Source organism: Ursus maritimus, unplaced genomic scaffold, assembly GCF_017311325.1.
Source record: "Ursus maritimus isolate PB19 unplaced genomic scaffold, ASM1731132v1 scaffold_13, whole genome shotgun sequence".
Taxonomy (NCBI): Eukaryota; Metazoa; Chordata; class Mammalia; order Carnivora; family Ursidae; genus Ursus; species Ursus maritimus.
In genome coordinates, this window is record NW_024423675.1 from 20259374 (window position 1) to 20278932 (window position 19559).

Genomic DNA, 19559 nt, shown 5'->3' on the forward strand with positions numbered 1-19559 from the left:
TGGTCAATAAGCTTGTCAATACATAGTATTAAGTATAGTTGTCATACCTGTACATTAAATCTCTAGACTTATTCATCCTACATAACTGCAAATTTGTATCCTTTTGACCAATATTTCCCCATCCTGTAGCCCCTGGTAACCACTGTTTTACTCTCTGCTTCTATGAGTTTAACATTTTTTTAATTTGTCATGTAATCATACAGTATTTGTCTTTCTCTGTCTCGCTTATTTCACTTAGCATAATGTCCTCCAGGTCCATTCCTAATGTCACAGGTGTTAGGATTTCCTTTTTTCTCATAACTGAACAATATTCCACTACATATATACATATATATATATATATATATGTATATGTATATATATACAGATGTACCATGTCTTCTTAATCCATTCATCCATAAATGGACTCTTAGGTTGTTTCCATATCTTGGCTATTGGGAATAATGTTGCAGTGGACATGGGAATACAGATGTCTCTTTGAGATGCTGATTTTGTTTTCTTCAGATATGTACCCAGAAGTGGGATTGCTAGATTATATGGTATTCCTATTTTTAATTCTTTGAGGCATCTCCATACTGTTTTCCATAATGGCTGTACCAGTTTACATTCTTATGAACAATGACTCTTGTCTGTTTTTTTAAGTCATGGCTAGAGATGGGAAAGGAACTAATGGATGCACCTATTTGCCTCCTCTGCCTGTGGCAGAAGATAATGCACCTATTTTTAAAGATGAGATTTGAAGGAACCTTTGTATGATAGAAAATGCATTTTTCTTCATGGATTTTGCTTCCTCTGCTATAGATAAAAAGCTAAGAAACCGTCTTCAGTTCCCAAACATCTGTATGCACTGACTCTTTGCTGAAGTCTCTCCTAAGAATGGGACTGCTGCCATCATCAGTCAAGTTCAGAATGTGAAAGAACTTTGATATTCCAGGAGCCTCTTCTTTGGCCCCCAAACAGCATTAGCCTATGCTTGGAAGCAAATGACACAAGAGAATAAGGCTTGCAAATAACCATGTTCTATCTCTGCATTACTCTTAAACAGAAACAAGTTGCCTACATTATGCAGGAGTACAACGATGCCCTTCAGAGAGCTGAAAGATTGTCTGTTGCACGGGAAAACTTCCTTATGGGAAAAAACAATCCTTCTAACTTAGTGACACAGGAAGACCTGACTATTTACACAAAGTGGTTTGTGTGTCACCTACACTCACTCAGGACTATTCACCACTACATACAGGTGTGTGAAACATAGTTATGTGATGGTGTGGTGTCCTCCCATGCTGGTCAGCATTGTTTTTTCACACCTGTTACCTACTTTTGGATTGTCACTGTTTCTGTATTCTACTTACTCTACAAATGACAGGAAAGTAATGAGCCACTAGCTTTTTTCTTTGAAAACTTTGAACACTTTTTCTTTTGAAATCTTGCTCTAATGAAACCACTCCATTAATTTAGTTTTCTCAAAGATGTCTCTGTTGTATTATTTCATATTTACTCTGCAAGTTGTTTTCATCAGCTTGTTCAGAATTAATGATGTCCAATTTAGATCCACTTTTTTATTCAGCAATATCTAATGAGGGTCTAATATATGGCAGGTACATGTCCAGGGCCATGAAGGAAAAGTATGGTCTTTGCTGAAAAGTAACTGGGTCCCGGGCTGGTAGGAAAATGGGCAAGCAAATAGTCAACTGAAATGCAGTGTGGAAAGAAAAGAATAGAATAAGTATAAGCACAGACTAAAGAGAGTCACAGAGGAGAGGACCTAACCCAAGCCAGAGGCATCATAAATGAGTGATGTGATCATATTTTCATTTTAGAAGGATAATTATTTTGCCACCTAAATCTTTTCCTACTCCTCTATGGCTTATCTCAGTGATACCACCATCCATGAAGTTACCCAAACCAGAAACCTGGCCATCATCCTAAGTTCAGCTCTTCCCTAGTCAGTCACTACGGTGTCTACCTCTGAATCCTCTCTCACCAGTCATGTGGTATAATAACACACTGCTCATAAGCCTCCGTTCCCCACTAAACTGTAAACTCTTTGAGGTTGGTCCGCAGCTTAATTCTTCTTTGTATCCCTAGCACCTCACACAGTGTCTTGTCTGTGTGGATGGATGCTTGATCAATGTAGACCCACTTGGAGATTAAGGTTGCTTAGCACTGATGACTGCAACAGGTCTCTCAGATCTAGATTTAGCACCCCATGTTTGAGCAGGTTGCTAAGGCCCAACTATCAGGTTACTAAGCCTTCTTTATCAAAGCAAAGGGCGGCTCCTGAACCTAAGTCTGGAAGCTTCTGTGATAGTTGAGTTGTCATTTGGCCTCTTGGTGGTGCTTTTCTGTAGTCCCTCCAGTATTTGCCCATCTCCAAAGTGCTGAGTGTAGCTGTCGATGAAGTTGCTCAGGCTGGTCAGCAGAACGAAAAGGTCTGTGTTGATGACATCAACCCTAACATTCAGAGATCTTCATCTCCAGGCCCTGGGGATACCAGCATTTCAGGTAAGAAATTAGTTTTCTTTCCCTTAAGGTAACGTGGAGAAAGAAGATTGTGACTTTGCACATGTGGTCACTGGATCTTGCTTGAAATTTTTCTATATACCAAATAGTTATATCTTCTCAATAAACAAGTATTTAATATTTTCTGATGAAAAAATATGCACTTTTCTTAGCCATTATTATCTCCATCTTTATAACTGGCAAATAAAGAGAGAAGAAAAGAAGCAATGAATGAAGTTAGGAGTACTGAGTTCTAGATGTGTTTCTGTCATGGCCTCACTATGGGCCTGCATGTTTAGGTCATTTCATCTTATTGGGCATCAATTTATTCATCTCCAAAATAAGCCTTTCAGATTAAGTGGTATCTAAGACCTCTTTCAGTTTGACTATTACATATTTTAAAAATAATTTCCTTATCTGAGTCAATTTAATGGTCTTCCTGCCCTTATCTTGTGTTATAGATGACTAAGAAACCTAATTGAGTTTCTACTCTGAGTGACATATTTGCTTAGGATATGTACAGAGTGACACAGAAGCACCTGAAGAGACAGCCAACATAATTGTGGGGAATCAGAGAAGGCATCTCAAAGGAAGGGAGTCCAAACTGGGTCCTTAGAAATGAACAGAAGTGAGCCAGGCAAAAGGAGATCAAGGCTCTCACCTCCTCCTAATTTATTGTTTAATGTATAAATCATGCTCTTAGTTTACCACAAAGGACTATAAGTAGTTCTCCTCCCACTAAGTCATTCTCCAAAGTGTCTGTTGGGTTTTTCCTAAAGGCCCTGTGAAGGTGAGTGGTCTTTGCTCCATCCCCCAGAAAGCCAGCATCAAGAGTTTGCCAGATAGGTGTGGCGCAGTGTAGTGCAGTGTGTAAATTATAGCAGAGAAGGTTGGACAAAGCAGAATGTCTCTCCCTGTCAGCAGAGGAGATCCTGCTTCCATTTATCTCAAAGGACACTTCATTTTCTCTCCCTGACTAGTGTTTATTTGTCTTCATGCTCTTGATTTTGGATTTTTTAGGACTGACAAGAACAGAAGCTGCTTTTTTCCTGCCCCAACACATGACCGAAAGAGAAGAACTGACACCTCAGCTGGGGCTCCTGCTCTCCCATTTCAATATCCCCTATGACGTGGAAGAGCTGAGGGATGCTGCTCAGGAAATGGAACTTTTTAACTTGGTACTTAATGGACTCTTTCTTAATACAAAGATAGGAGTTCATGAAAGAAAACACTACTATTTGCCACAAAGTTGGATATCTCTCCTACCACAATTGTTTCTAGAGTGATAAAATATAATAGTAATCGGTGAAATTTAGATTGGCAGTTGAACCTCCCCTCTGTTAAGAGTACTGGGTATTAAGGAGGGCACGTTTTGCATGGCGCAGTGGGTGTTATACGCAAGTAATGAATCATGGAACTCTACATCAAAAACTAGGGATGTACTGTATGGTGACTAACTTAACATAATAAAAAATTATTATAAAAAAATAAAAATTAGGGGCGCCTGGGTGGCACAGCGGTTGAGCGTCTGCCTTCGGCTCAGGGCGTGATCCTGGCGTTATGGGATCGAGCCCCACATCAGGCTCTTACACTATGAGCCTGCTTCTTCCTCTCCCACTCCCCGTGCTTGTGTTCCCTCTCTCGCTGGCTGTCTCTATCTCTGTTGAATAAATAAATAAAATCTTTAAAAAAAAATAAAAATAAATAAAAATTAAAAATTAAAAAGTGCATTAAAAAGAGAGTACTGGGACCCTTGAATATACAACCCAGAGGGATTGCAGGATTGCTTTTTTTTTTTTTTTTTGCAGAATTTAAAGAAAAAAGTAGGTTAGAGTCCATAGTAGGTAATGTAAATGTAGCCAAGATTTGACAGATTTGCCTGATGGAGTTGTCTAGAGGCTCAAGCCCTTTGATTCTCACAATGTGTTGTAATAGCTCTCCTATTGGCAAAATGCTTTATATATTCAATAGAGTTTATATTGCATAGTGATTTTTAAAGTCATGCAATCTGCTCTGCTCTAACACAGTATTGCACTTCCTTTAAAAAAGCCTCATATTAACAAAAGCCATGTTAAAACTTATTTCAAAGGGAAAAATAGGATTATGTATAAACAGCTTCAAGTTTATAATATAAAGTTTTCAGCTAGAGTATCCACAATAGAGATATTTCTCTAGCTCTGGGTGTATAATATTTGCAAGTATATATATTTGCTAGGTAAAAGTAATAAACTGATTGATCCAAACAGGCAAAAATCAAATCTGAATGTTTTTGAATGCACTTTGTGTAAGAAGAAACCACTATCTTCTCTATCACCACTTGCCTTGACATTCAGGTTTCACTTCCATGTGTGCTTGTTCTGCATGATTTTAGTAAGATTATTTCTGTATGTAACATAGGCTCTTTACGCTCCCTGAAACCGGTGGTATCGCATTTCCTCTGGTTTCTTTGAAGGCAATGATGTTTTAGCTCTTGCCTTTCTTTTCATTATCACCAGCAGCAATGTCTACAGAAGAGCACTTCTCTCTCTCTCTCTTTTTTTTTAAAGACTTTATTTATTTACTTGAGAGAGCAAGCAAGTGTGAGCAGGAGGGAGAAGGAGAGAGAATCTGAAACAGACTCTGAGCTGAGCACAGAGCCCAACAGGGGGCTCAGTCTCACGACCATGACATCATGACCTGAGCTAAAACCAGGAGTCAGACGCTCCAGGCACTGAGCCACCCAGGCACCCCTACAACAGAGTGCTTCTATGGGAGTATCCTTACCGTCCTTATCAGCAAGTATTATGATAGATGAAAACTGGAATTAGAATACAATGGTGTTTTAAAAGAGTCAAAATAAATACAAATAAATTATAACACAGTAGACTATCATCAATGATAACAAAAAAAAAAAAACATGAGGCCATTGAGAAAACTTACCCCGAAGAATAGCTTTTTTCCTTTATACAGTGATAGTTTCCACTTCTAACTTTCTTATAACAGTATTATGTGCAATGCTTGTGCTCACAGGATAATCACATTACAACAATTTTTTTTTTTTATGTGTAGGAAGAGTTCTTATATTTGGGTACTGTTTACTCTGGTTCTCTAATTCCTTAGAGCAGGATAAGCAAAGTATAACCTGCAGTCCACCACAGTTTTGTTTTGTTTTGTTTTTAAATAAAGTTTTATCGAATTCATCCATACCCATTCATTTACATATTACCTTTGACTGCTTTCACACCGCAACTACAGAGTTGAGTAGTTGCAACAGAGATCTATGTATGGTCTGCAAAGGCTAAAATATTTACTGTCTGGCCCTTTAAGGAGAACTTTGCCACCCTAGCCCTAGACTAGCACTGTCTCATTGAACTTTCTGCACTGATGGATATGATCTGAATCTGTATGGTTTAATATGTCAACCATGCAGCTATTGAGCACTTGAAATGTGGGTAGTGTAACTGAAGAACTAAATTTTAAATTTTATTTAATTTTAATGTATTCACATTTAAATGTTAAGCAGCCACACGTAGCTAGGGTCAACAGTATTGGATATCATAGCCCACAAGGTATCGGCATTAACTGGAAGAATCTTTAGCTCTGTGACTCATTAGACTTACTTTCTCATTCCAGAAACCTTTGTTAAGGCCCCTAGTATGTGCCAGCAGTGTGTGCATGTGTGTGCGTGTATGTGTGTGTGTAATAAAATATACATAAGGTTGACCATTTTAACCATTCATAAATGCAGAATTTAGTGGAATTAATTACATCCACACTGTTGTGGATGCAACCATGACCATGTGGTTGGTTCTTGAGATTCATAGTCTGCGCCCTCAAGAAGTTCACCAGGTAGTGAGGAAATCATGATGTAGTATGGCTAGTGCAATGAGGAAGGTACTACCACAGGCTCAGGAAGTCTGGGCCCACTCTGGAGAAGGGGGGGAGAAGTGTCCTACATTTTGGCAGGAGGAATTATGCCACAGAAAGCACTAGTAGCCTCAGTCTGAAAATGAGAGGTGAAGGAATTGGCTGAGGTACCTTAAAGAGTTTTAACGGGTCCCAGCATCTAGAACCTTCTCTCTGGCAACATCCTGGTCAGGATTCTGGAATGAGGATTTATCTAACCTTTAGATTTTCTAGTTTACCAGGTGACCAAAAAAAGTGAATGTATTTCTAAAGGTGGACAAATTTACTTCCCATTTGGGGTACATCTCAAAATACATATAAATAAATATATTGCACAATTTCCAATCTTTGGAGCAGATATTCAGAACGAGTAACACATACATATGCAATTATGATAATCAGTCGACTGAATACATGTGCCTCACAGGTATATATATTCAATGTCTGTTACTGTGACAGAGTCATGTTTTATGAATTAGTTTAACTCCAAGACTGTCTCAAAGGCAATCAGTAGCTGTTTTTGAAATTGCCTACAATCTGAGACTTTTTCTGGGTTCCACTTCTCTCTTCTTAATCCTATTTAGGTTTCCCAAAAGTTTCAAAGCATCTTCATGGAGCAACAGAGAATGCAAACATTTCCAGATTATGATGCTGAGATAGCTAAAGTGGAGAATTTGGGTTTGGCAGGACATGGTATGGCCTTGAAAAAGAGAGCTAACTGGATTTCCTTTATAAAGGTAAGGAGACCTGTGGTGACAGTCACCTGTCACAAAGTATCTTCTGCCCAGGCCAAACAACCTGGCAGCACCAGGTCTGTCACATTCCTATTGTCCCCTCTCCTCAATGTCCTAAGAAAACTGTCCCATAGGACTAAGGGTAGGTCCCTGGCCTTGTACACCAGGTTCCCCCATCTCCTTCATGCCTTGGGTCTGTGTTGAAGCTAGCCATGTTGACCTGCCTTCTGTGGAAAGTCCCCATACTCCTTTACTCTCTGTTGGGTCAGAACTCCATTCTTCTTGTTAGTGATCTTGGCTACTTGGCTAGAACCAGGAATAGCACTCAAAGATATAATTGGGTTGTATAAATCCAGCTTTTGAGTCAAAAAATATTCACTGAGTATATACTATGTGTCAGGAATGACCCTTGGTTCCTGAGATACACAATTCACAAACGATACACAAGTAAGGAGATTAAACAAGATGATTTGGGGTAGTGGTAAGTATAGTTTATCCTCATTGTTTGGGGAAGCTGTGTTCTATAAAATTGTCACAAACACTGAATTAACAAATACTGAACCATTGCTCATAAGAGAAATATAAGGTTAGGTTCATCAACTGATTGATGCATAACTTTGCTTTATGTGTATTTCTGTTTAAAGATACTTTAATATATGCTTTTAATTCATTAACATTGATCTTATGGCCAAAAGCACTGTAACTCATGCCCAAAGCTTATCAAACATAAATATTTTTTCTATAAGACATATCATAGCCTCCTTGTACTTAGGAACACTAGGCAACCCTTCAGCACTATACTTAGGGTCCACTTTAAACATTGAAATCACCAACAAAAAACACAAAAATATAGAAATGTGTCACTAACTAGACCACAAAAAGGACACTTGTTTACAGAATGAGAGCTGAAACAAGAAGACTGAATGTCTCCTTGTATGACCTCAGCTGGGGATGTGGAGTTGGGTGATTCAAATTTTTCACCATTCTCTGCATGTCCATAAATAACCAGGATAGATCTGCCAGTATTGATTTTGGGGTTATGGCTACATTTTAGTGAGAAAAATTTGCAAATACAAAATCCATAAATAATGAGGATCAGCTATATTGTGTAGGAAAGAAGTCTTACTTGATAAAGATGAATGGAAGGAAAGGAGAGAAATCGAAGATTACTCCTAAGTAATGGGACTTGAGCAAATAGGTGATTGGTGTAGGAAAAGCCAGACTTTCTGTTCTAGATTGTTACATTTGCCTTCCACCTATAGATATCAAGGAGATAGTTGGATATCACATACTGGAACTTAGAGCTAGATATAAGTTTGAAAGTTATAAGTATGTTGATGTATTTACAGCTATAAAACTAAATTTTGAAATATGCCCTGTTTACTGGTAAGATAAAATTTTACATGTCGAGTCTTTGTGGGAGAACTTCTCTTGCCCTATATGTCAAATGTGGTGTCCAACACTGATGGATTTAGGGTCCCTCCTGCTCATGGATGGTGCTGTGTCATCCCAGATGAAGCTAATGCATCTCATAGGCCACGCACCAACAGGAACTGCTGTTGCCATCTCCCTCCGTGGATCTGTGAACCCATGCAGACTTTTTCCAAGACTTCACATGCTCTAACACACTTTCTAGCACAAAGGCTAGATCCCATTTCAGAAGGTCCTTGAATCTCTTTGCTTGCAACTTTTATTGAGAACCATTCTGTTATGTTGTGACTTTTTGTGAACATGTTTGTCCACTAGATTAAGCCAAAATGTGATCCTTGGCAAAAGAAGATTTTGACCAAACTAAAAGAACGGAGAAGAATAGATGTATTAATGCAACTCCAAGCAAAGTTTTTGAAGGTAAGAAAATAACCATATTCCCTAGTAGGTAAAATTCTTGCTAAAATCATTCTCAGAAAATTGAATTTTCTTTCCTTTTTAAGAAATGTTAGCCATGGATTTGCCATGAAGGCTTTATTTGGAACTTTCTAATCTAATTGCCCAAATTTTATAATACTGTTAATTTTCAATAGAAAGTAACAATTGTTCCAGCTTTGGCACTAAGTCTCTGTGTGATATTGGTCTAACGCACAACCTCCTTGAGTTTGTTTCCTCATCTGTGAAACAAAAATACTGGATGAAATTATCTTATTTTTATTGTGGTAAAAAGCACATGGGATACAATTTCTCATCTTAATAATTTTAAGTGCAGTTTCGTGGTGTTCAGTGTATTCACACTGTCGTGAAACAGATCTACTGGAACTTTTTCATCTTGCCAAACTGAAACTCTGTACTTATAAAACAACAATTCCCTACTTCCTCCTCCCCACAGCCCCTAGAAACCACCATTCTACTTTATGTTTCTGAATTCAACTACCTTTATATACCTCATGAAAGTGGACTCATACAATATTAGTCTTTTTTGACTGGCTTGTTTCACGTAGGACAATGTCCTCAAGATTCATCCATGTGGTAGCATGTGACCAAATTTCCTCTCCTTTTTGTTTTCATGAACATTTTACCAGCTTTATTCACAATAGCCAAAAACTGGAAACAACACAGATGTCTTCCAGTGGGTAAATAAACTAGTTGTGGTACATCCCATACCGTGGAATACCAGTCAGCTGCAAAAAAAGAACAAACTAGTGATACACTCAAGAACCTGGATGAATCTCCAGAGAACTATATGAGTGAAAAAAAGTCAGTCCCATAAAAACTATATGCATTCATTTATACAATGCTCTTGAAATGACCAAGTAGAGAAATGAAGACAGATTCGTGGATTGTAGGGGTTAAGGGGAGACTGGTGAGGAAGGGAAGGGAGTATGGCTATAAAAGAGTAACATGAGGGATCCTTGTGGTGATGGATCTCTTCTATAAGTTGACTGGATCAAAGTCAATATCCAGGTTGTGATACTGTACTATGGTTTTGCAAGATGTTAACATCAGGGGAAATGGAGTGAAGAGTACATGGGACCTCTTTATACTATTTTTCCCCTCTTTTCTTAAATGGTGGCAAAATACACTGAACATGAAATTTACTATTTTAACTATTTTTAACTGTACAGTTCAGTGGCATTAAGTAAATCCCAGAACTGTTCATCCAGCAAACTGAAACTATTTACCCATCAAACAATAACTCCTCATTCTTCCCTCCCTCTAGTCCCTGGTGACAACCATTCTAATTTTGTCTCTGTGAGTTTGACTACTCAGGTACCACCTATTAGTGAAAGCAGACAGTATTTGTCTTTTTATGACTGGCTTATTTTACCCAGCCAGTTTCACCCATGTTGTAGGATATATCAGAATTTCCTTCCTTTTTAAGGCTGAATAATATTCCCTTGTGTATATTCACCACTTTTAAAATAAATCTATTTATTTGTTGATGGACGTTTGGGTCCTTCCACCTCATGGCTACTGTGAATAATGCTGCTGTGAACATGGATATGTAAATACTTTTTTGAGATCCTTCCTTTGATTCTTTTGGATATAAACCCAGAAATAGAATTGCTGGATCATAAGGTAATTCTGTTTTAATTTTTTGAGGAATTTCCATACTATTTTCCATAGCAGTTGCAGCACTTGACAATACTACCAACAGTGCACAAGGGTTCCAATTTCCCTGAACTCTCACCAGTCCTTGTTATTTCCTTCCTTCCTTCCTTCCTTCCTTCCTTCCTTCCTTCCTTCCTTCCTTCCTTCCTTCCTTCCTTCCTTTTCCCTCCTTCTTCTTCTTTTTATTAGCCATCCTAATGGATGAGGTGATAATCTCATTTTGGTTTTGCTTTGCATTTCTCTGATGATTAGTGATTTTGAGAATCTCTTCATATGTTTATCAGTCATTTGTATATCATATTTGGAAAAATGTCCATAGAAGTCCTTTGCCCATTTTTTAATTCGGTTATTAGATTTTTATTGTTGTTGTTGAGCTCTAGTTCTTTATATATTCTGGATATTAACCCCCTATCAGATGTATAATTTGCAAATATATTACATCATTCTATGGGTTGTCTTTTCACTCTGTTAATTGTATATTTGATGCACTGAAGTTTTAAAGTTTTATGTAGTCACATTTATCTATTTTTGCTTTTTTTTCCCCTGCGCTTTTGGTGTCATATCCAATAAATCATTGCCAAATTCAATGTTATGAAGATTTCCCCCTATTTTTGTCTAAGAGCTTTATAGTGTTAGGTCTTATGTTTAGATCTTTAATCCATTATGAGTTAATTTTTTGTGTATGGTGTACAATAAAAGTTTAACTTCATTATTTTGCATGTGGATATCCTGTTTTCTTTAGAATCATTTGTTGAAGAGACTGTTCCTTCTCTGTTGAATGGTGTTGACATCCTTGCCTAAGATCATTTGACCATATACTCGAGGGTTTATTTCTAGTCTCTCTATTCTGTTCTGTTGGTCTAGATGCCCAATTTATTCCAGGACCACACCATTTTGATAACTGTAGCTTTGTAATATGGCTTGAAATCAGAAAGTGTGAGTCCTTCAATTTTGTTCTTCTTTTTCAAAATTACATTGGTTATTTGGCGTCCTTTGAGATTTCATATGAACTTTAGGATGGATTTTTCTACTTCTGCAAAAAATGCCATTGGGTTTTGTTAGGGATTGGACTAAATGATAATTGAAGTTCCTTGTGATATTAAAATGGCTGAAATACCATAATACATGTATCACTGCCATTGAAATTCAACTCTGGGACTATTATTTGATCCTTTACTTCCAGAAGAGGAGAAGGAACATTTATTTAGTACCTACTACATGCCAGGCATTCTTGCAACAATCCTGGGAGACATCATTAGTGTTCTTGTTAGGTTGATTTTTCCTGCTCTGTGTAGTGAAGTCAGGATTCCAGCAGAGATATGAGCCCAGGCTTGCGTCCTTACAAAGCCTGTGCTTTCCTCATACTACCCAGTTTTCTCTTCCTCCATCTCCTGGCAGCTTCTTAATAGCAAACAGGGTTTGTACCCAAAATGATGGGTGTTTATCTTTTTATTGGTGCCACAACACTTGTGGGGGTACAATCTGCTATTGTGTTTAGAGGGTTGTCACATAATTTTAAATGAGCTGCTATGTATATTTAAGTACTTACAATGTTGAATGGATGGACATACCAAAGGCAATCATGATGTTTGAGTCTGATCTTATTTTTTAACTGAGTAAAGCCCCACCTCGGGCTTCTTTCCTATTTGTGTATATATGACCAAATTCTTGCTGAGAAGAAGGGAATAACCCTTTGCTGAACCATTCCTTTTCCTCATTCTACTTGAGATTTCCAGCTCTGAGCGAGTAATGCAAGTGCTCCAAGACCATGCTGCAAAGACAGTCATGCTGGCTCCATCTCATCCAACTTTCGTGGCTTCCCAGGGTTTGCATCAGTGCAACTATGACCACATCTGGGAGAGTATTTACAGCAACATCGACCTCTACCAGGTACAACAGGAAGAAATAACCAATATGCCTTTCTGTTCAACTCACTACCTGAATGTAGACCTTAGAAATTTACTTTGGTAGTTTTTCAGAGACCCTCCGCATAAAACCTTTATTACCCAGCCAGGTTTATTTTTGTTATAAAAAAGATTAAATGCTAATTAAAAAGAGGGATATAAAGAGGTATAATATAAGATAATGCTGCTGGGACATATACTTACCCACCACATACCAATGCAAAGCTGCACATTCTTGTGCTAAACACCAAAAGAGTTGGACAGTTGTTAAATATTGTTAGTGTTTAGAGGCAAAGTGGTTCCCCCAGGGTTGGTTCTTTTGGGAAAAGCCTCTTGAAGGCAGAGGAAATTGAACTGAGTTTGAAGGAATTGTGGGGCTGAGGGAAGTGGTGGTGGAGAGGGAAGCACATTCTAGGAGGGAAGCATGAACAACAATGCAGAGGAGACACTGTGTGTGGAGTGTTCAAGGCCAGTTTGGTTGAGTGAAAGATTCATGTGGAAATATAAGGAAGAGAAGTTTTTTTTTTAAGGGGGAGGATAGAGCAAGTTGAATTTTTGAATGCCCATATATTTCAGACAAAGGAATTTGTACTTTATCCTGTAAGGGAAGTGATATATACAAAGCTGTATTTTTTAGGAAGATTGATGTGGCAGCAAGCTGTTAGTTGGATTGGAAGAGGGAGAGATTGGAGGCAGGGAAGCCAGGTAGATAGCTACTACATAAGATAAGCCTGAAGTTTGGCAATGAAAGGCAATTTCTATACAAAGCTATTGGATATTTGTCTTTACAATGATACTGTACCATTTTTTAATAATCTGCTATTGTTTGTTGCTGTAAGGAAGAGTTTTATTTCCTTTGCTTATTTAAGATGGGAAGACTCAATATGTTTATGGTCTGGGAGGAATGAGCAGTGGAGAAGAAGAGATGGAAGATATGAAAGGGTAAATTTGAGAAACAGATGACCCTAGTGAAAGAGGACAGGTTGGGAGGAAGAAACCAGTTGAAGGAGTAATTTTGAGAAAGGGAGAATGGCATCACTTCCCTTGAGGTGAACAAGATATATAGAATTGTCAGGTACAAAAGGATAAGATGTGGTAGCTTGTAAGTGACCCTGGTTGTCACAGAGAGAGAGGAGAAAAGGGGAGGATGTCTGCATTAGTGAGATGGAAGGTGAAAGTGACCTGTGAGGAGGTGGGCCACAGGGCCCCCAATGAGAAAAGAATAAAAGGATGACCATGTAGCCAGAGGGCCCAGTTGAAGTAAGAGGGCATGACTTTTAGTGAGCCCAATCTGCCTAATAATCCTATTATTTTCACCCCTAAAGATAATTGTAGAAATTATACATAAAGTTGAAGGTAATGGAGAAGTTTAGTAGAATGCTAGAGAGAGAAGCACTCTCATGGTCCATCATCCCAGGCTGGGTAGGGGAGAAAGTGAAACCTAAATGAGTTACAGATTGGCTGGAAGCAAACACATAAATGCATGCATGTGTACACACAAACAAACACACACACACACACACACACACACCACAACTTCTATAACTTATCAACCTGTTAAGATAAGTATCTAGAGAATCTAATAAAAAATGAGTTGGCCAAAGAGATCAGGAACAGATAACAGCATATCCAGGCATGGATCTCCCTGGCCTCTGAATTCCCTGACAGGGCCTGCAACTACCAGTCACCTTCTTCAGCTAACATCCTGCCAGAGTTAAGAAAATAGTACATTTTTCTTATCCCATGTGTCACCAGGAAGACCTTATACTAACAAGGGGGTATTTTTTTTTAACATTCTTTATTTAAATTCCATTAATTAACATATAATGTATTATTGGTTTCAGAGGTACAGGTCTGTGATTCATCAGTCTTATATAATACTCAGAGCTCATTACATCACATGACCTCCTTAATGTCTATCACCCAGTTACCCCATCCCCTCATGCCCCTCCCCTACAGCAACCCTCAGTTTGTTTCCAATGATTAAGAGTCTTATCATTTGTCTCCCTCTCTGATTTCGTCTTTTATTTTATCCTCTCTTCCCCTATGATCCTCTGTTTTGTTTCTTTCTTAAATTCCACATATGAGTGAGATCGTATGATAATTGTCTTTCTCTGATTGACTTATTTCGCTTAGCATAACACCCTCTAGTTCCATCCACATCGTTGCAAATGGCAAGATTTCATTTTTTGGTGGCTGAGTCATATTCCATTGTGTATATATACCACATCTTTATCCATTCCTCTGTCAATGGACATCTGGGCTCTTTCCATATTTTAGCTATTGTGGACATTGCTGCTATAAACATTGGGGTGTAGGTGCCCCTTCAGATCACTAGATTTGTATCTTTGGGGTAAATACCCAGTAGTGCGATTGCTTGGTCATAGGGTAGTTCTATCTTCAACCTTTTGAGGAACCTCCATACTGTTTTCCAGAGTGGCTGCACCAGTTTGCATTCCCACCAACAGTGTAAGAGGGTTCCCCTTTCTCTGCATCCTCGCCAATATCTGTCGTTTCCTGACTAGTTAATTTTAGCCATTCTGACTGGTGTGAGGTGGTATCTCATTGTGGATTTGATTTGTATTTCACAAGGGGACATTTAAAAACATCCAGCTCTTTTGCTTCTTGAACCAAACTTAAGGGTAAGGAGGTAGGGAGTAGGAAAGAAGGGAGGAGGTCAAAGATAGAGTCAGCCCTTATCACTAAATAAGACCTCTGCTCCTAAGATCCTTGACAGTCTAGCTCTTGATCCTGATATATCCTCCTTTACCTCAGATTCTGGTTTTAACATTTGAGGGCTACCACAAATCTGTTTTCCTCCTTGACTGAGAGAATAGGGGCAATTAAATTCCTGGAGAGCCAGACAAGGGTAAAAAGATGTGAATATGAATAAGGGAGAGGTAGGAGGCAAAGGAAGAAGGAGTCAGAGGTGAAGAGCTTCATGTTTGAAGTCATGGAGAAGTGATGGTCCAGGGTCTGGCTGGACCAGCAGACCAGAATTGTAGCAATGCCCATGGGGACTTAGGGGACGAAGGAGGTTACCAAGGAAAAGCAGGAAGTGCAGGCAAGAGCAAGAGATGGTGACTCAATTTTCTGTTGAAAGGCAGAAAACACTAAGAGCCACAGTGTGAGCAGGGAGCCCAGCCACACAGGGGAGAGAACTAACATTTCCTGTCATTCTCTGTTACTGCTCCCCTCCATTTGCACATGAGGTGGAAAGTCAGGGTATGACGAAATGCAGTCTCTGCTTTCACCAAAGTCTGTTTTGAATGCAGTTGCCCAGTGTTAAATTGGAGGGGGAAAGAAAAGAAAAGAAAAGAAAAGAAAAGAAAAGAAAAGAAAAGAAAAGAAAAGAAAAGAAAAGAAAAGAAAAGCAAGCAAAAGGAAAAGAAAGAAAACCACTTCCTCTGACTATTTACTGACTTGTAAATGTTGTTCTTGGAATTGACCAAAAGGAGAAAAATGTGAGCACCTATTTTCAAGTTGATTTATGGTAAATAGACACTGAAGAGACTTAGAACACCTATAGATTGCAGAGGTGGAGCCTAAGGGGAGACATATAGCACACACAAATTACCCTGCATGTTAGTGTCATGCAAGTTTCCTGTCCATTCATTCATTCATTCATTCATTCATTCATTCATTCATTCAGTGATTATTACATGGATGCTACCTTTGTGCCAGGAACTGTGCTGCTCAGGGAATGAAACATGCGATAAACAGGTGAACAAAAGAGCTAATCTACATCTCTAACTTGTGGGTGCCATGCGGAAAACCACAGGACGAGGGGACTGTGGGATAGAGAGAGGAGCACCTTCTGATAGATGGACCAAGCTCTTTCAGAGTTGGGGACATCTGAGCTGACATTTGATGAATGAGAAGGAGTCAGCCATGCTAGAGAAGAGCTTTCCAAGACAGGAACAGAAAGTAGCACGGCGTTTGAGACAGAAAATCCTGAGGCAACAATCCATGGTTTTCTACTTTCCCACACATTTTCCCGTGGGTGTTACTTTGTGACCTCCTTACGTATTTCTGCTCTGGTCGAGGCCCTTTATACAGTATCTGAAAGCCATTCTGAATGTTGAATACCAGTTAGGGGAGAGTAGGATGAAGTTAAAGGTGACAGATGGGAGGAGTCACAGGAATGTGGGGATGAATTTTAAAGCTCTGTGACTATTTTGCAAGCATGTAGCAGTCAAGTATGAATTTTAGCATCTATACGCTGGTCAGCATTCTGATTCTGAAGTTGGCAAGGGACAGTCCATACACCATGAAAAATAACTTTCTTAAGGGCCTTCTGCATGAAGGAAAGCAAACCTCATAGGACTGCCCGTTTTGACAGCTCGAAAGTATATAGCACAACTTCAGGACAGTTTCTGATCAGTTTTCAGTGAATACTATTCACCAGTAGCCTTTCTCTAGGGAGGTTTTTTTTTTTGTTTGTTTGTTTTTTAGAAAATGAATGTTTTATTTCAGAGTAGTTTTAGATTTACAGAAAAGTTACAAAGATAGTACAAAGCGTTCCTGGGAATCCCCGGTCAGATTTCTCCTATTATTAACATCTTATATTACTTTGTCACACCCAAGGAACCAGCACTGGTACATTACTGATATCTAAACTAGACTATATTTAGAATTCACTGGTTTTTCCATTAATGTCTATTTTGTGCTTCAGGGTACCACGGTGTCTTTGATTGTCATGTTTCCCAGTTGCCTCAGGCCTGTGCCAGCTTCTCAGGCTTTCCTTGATGGTCTTTGGGAGTACTGGCCAGGCAACCTGTAGAACATTCCTTAACTTGAATTTGTCTGATTGTCTTCTTGTGGTTACCCTGGGGTTATAGGTTTGGAGGAAGGACACCCCAGACGTGAAGTACCCTTATCACCTCATACCTGGGCCAGACGCTATCAACATGATTTAGTACTGGGGATGTTAAGCTTGATATGTGGTTAAGTGTGTTTGTTAGGTTTTTGCACTGTAAAGTGACCATTTTTCTTCTTAAGAAGTTGTTAGAAATTAATTTTAAACTGCAGAAATAATACATAAACATCTTCTCCTTGTTAAAAATTGAAACATCACTGAAAAGTTAATGCTTTAACTTTACCTAATGGGAATTCTAATACTGGTCCCCATTCCACTTCCTCAGGGATAAACACTGTTATTGCTTCAGCCTTTTCAATACATTTACATTCAAACATATGTCCTCATTTTATATATATATATATATATATATATATATATATATATATATGGTATAATTTTGTGTTTTAGTTTCTATATAAATGATCTGTCATACTCTATGGATACCTTCATTAACTTACTTTTTTCACCCAACAATATGTCTTAGAGATCTGTCTCTGTTGTTCTTTTTCATAGCAGCGTTATATTGTATTATATACTAGAGATCACACAGACACCTCCTTGTGGATACTTGTTGCCATTTTTTTACCCCATTAGAAACCATTCCTACTGAACTTTCTTGTACTGCCTCCTTGTGCACACCTGTGTTTCTTTAGATATTTAGAAGTGGATTTTCTGGGTCACTGACGTACACATTCAAAATTTTCCATAGATATGGTTAAAGGGTTTTTCCCCCAACCAGCAACTTACGAGAGAACCTGATTCTTCACATTTTAACATTGGATATGTTTGTCTGAACATTGATAATGTTTGTAATGTTTCTATCGCAGTTTGAATCGGCCATTTATTTACCACTGGCGTGTAAGGCTGGCTACTCTTTTCTTTATACACAATTCTTTTTCCAGATTCACTTAAAAATCTGGGTTTGGAGGATAAAGAAAACATATCAAATTTTCTATGGGCACCTGGGTGGCTCAATCAGTTAAGTGTCTGTCTTCAGCTCAGGTCATGATCCTAGGATCCTGGGATCAAGCCTTGCGTCAGGTTCCCTGCTCAGTGGGGAGCCTCCTTCTCACACACCCCCCCCCCGCTCATTCTGTCTTGCTATTTCTCTCTCAAATAAATAAATAAAAGCTTTTAAAAATATTAAATTTTCTTATCATTGTTAATTGAAGATAATTTATAACTAGAAAGAGAATTCTGGTCCTAAAGGACTGCATTTTTTTTTTGGATATCCTTTTGAAAAAACTTAAAAATAATTTAACTGTAGTCCTAATCAGAAGGCATAGACCAGCCAGCCCTGTGTGGATCCGCCCAAACCTCCCAAACATGTATTATATCAAGTCACTCGTATCCAATGCCATTGCCCAAGAAAACACCTGTTTACTAAAATGGCTGTTTATGTACAGACATTAAGTACTACTATTGACCATCATATTTCTAAAGCTATGGTTTAATTTGGTCACTGTTCTTTATGGAGCGCTGCGGTGGCAGAAAACACTATATCCTTTGCCTCTTCTTTTGCTTCTTCTTACTGGCCACACGGAGGAGAAGAGAAGGGAGCAGCTGCTTTTCCCCATCAGCGTTACTGCTCCCCTCCATTTCCAGAGACAGAATGAGGACCTGGTGTGCCCTCCCAAAAGGGCTGTTATATACAGTAGTTCCAATGTGCAAGAAGTTCAGGGAAACAGAAAGCACTCCTTTCTGGTTTCCCTCATCAAATTCAATAGAACATTTAAAACACAAACATTTTCTGTTGACAATAGTGACATGTATTTATCATAGAAAATTTGGGAAATGTAGAAAAGCTCAAGGAAGAAAATAAAAACCAGCCATTATTTTACTACCCAAATATAACAATAGTATTATTAATATTTGATATCTATCCTTCTAGACTTTTTATTCTGTGGATATACACAAATACGCTGTGGGGACATTTAGGAGATGGGAGATACATTGTAGACTTATTTTCCCTCTGATTATTCCTGCACCCTCACCCCTTGCTGCACCTCCCACTCCACTGCTCCTGCCAGTTTCCCAGGAGAAAATGAGATTTGCAATCAGTGGAGATCTTGAAACTGTCAAAATACTGGCCAAGACTATGCTGGCAGAGACCCAGCCACCAAGTAGAGT

At 38.6% G+C, this 19559-nt stretch overlaps 1 long non-coding RNA gene across 1 annotated transcript in view; it reads right to left on the reverse strand.

The window, feature by feature from the left end:
- The window catches only part of LOC121102260, a 39139-nt gene that overhangs the window by 19365 nt on the left and 215 nt on the right, over positions 1 to 19559 (reverse strand). The window lies entirely within an intron of this gene.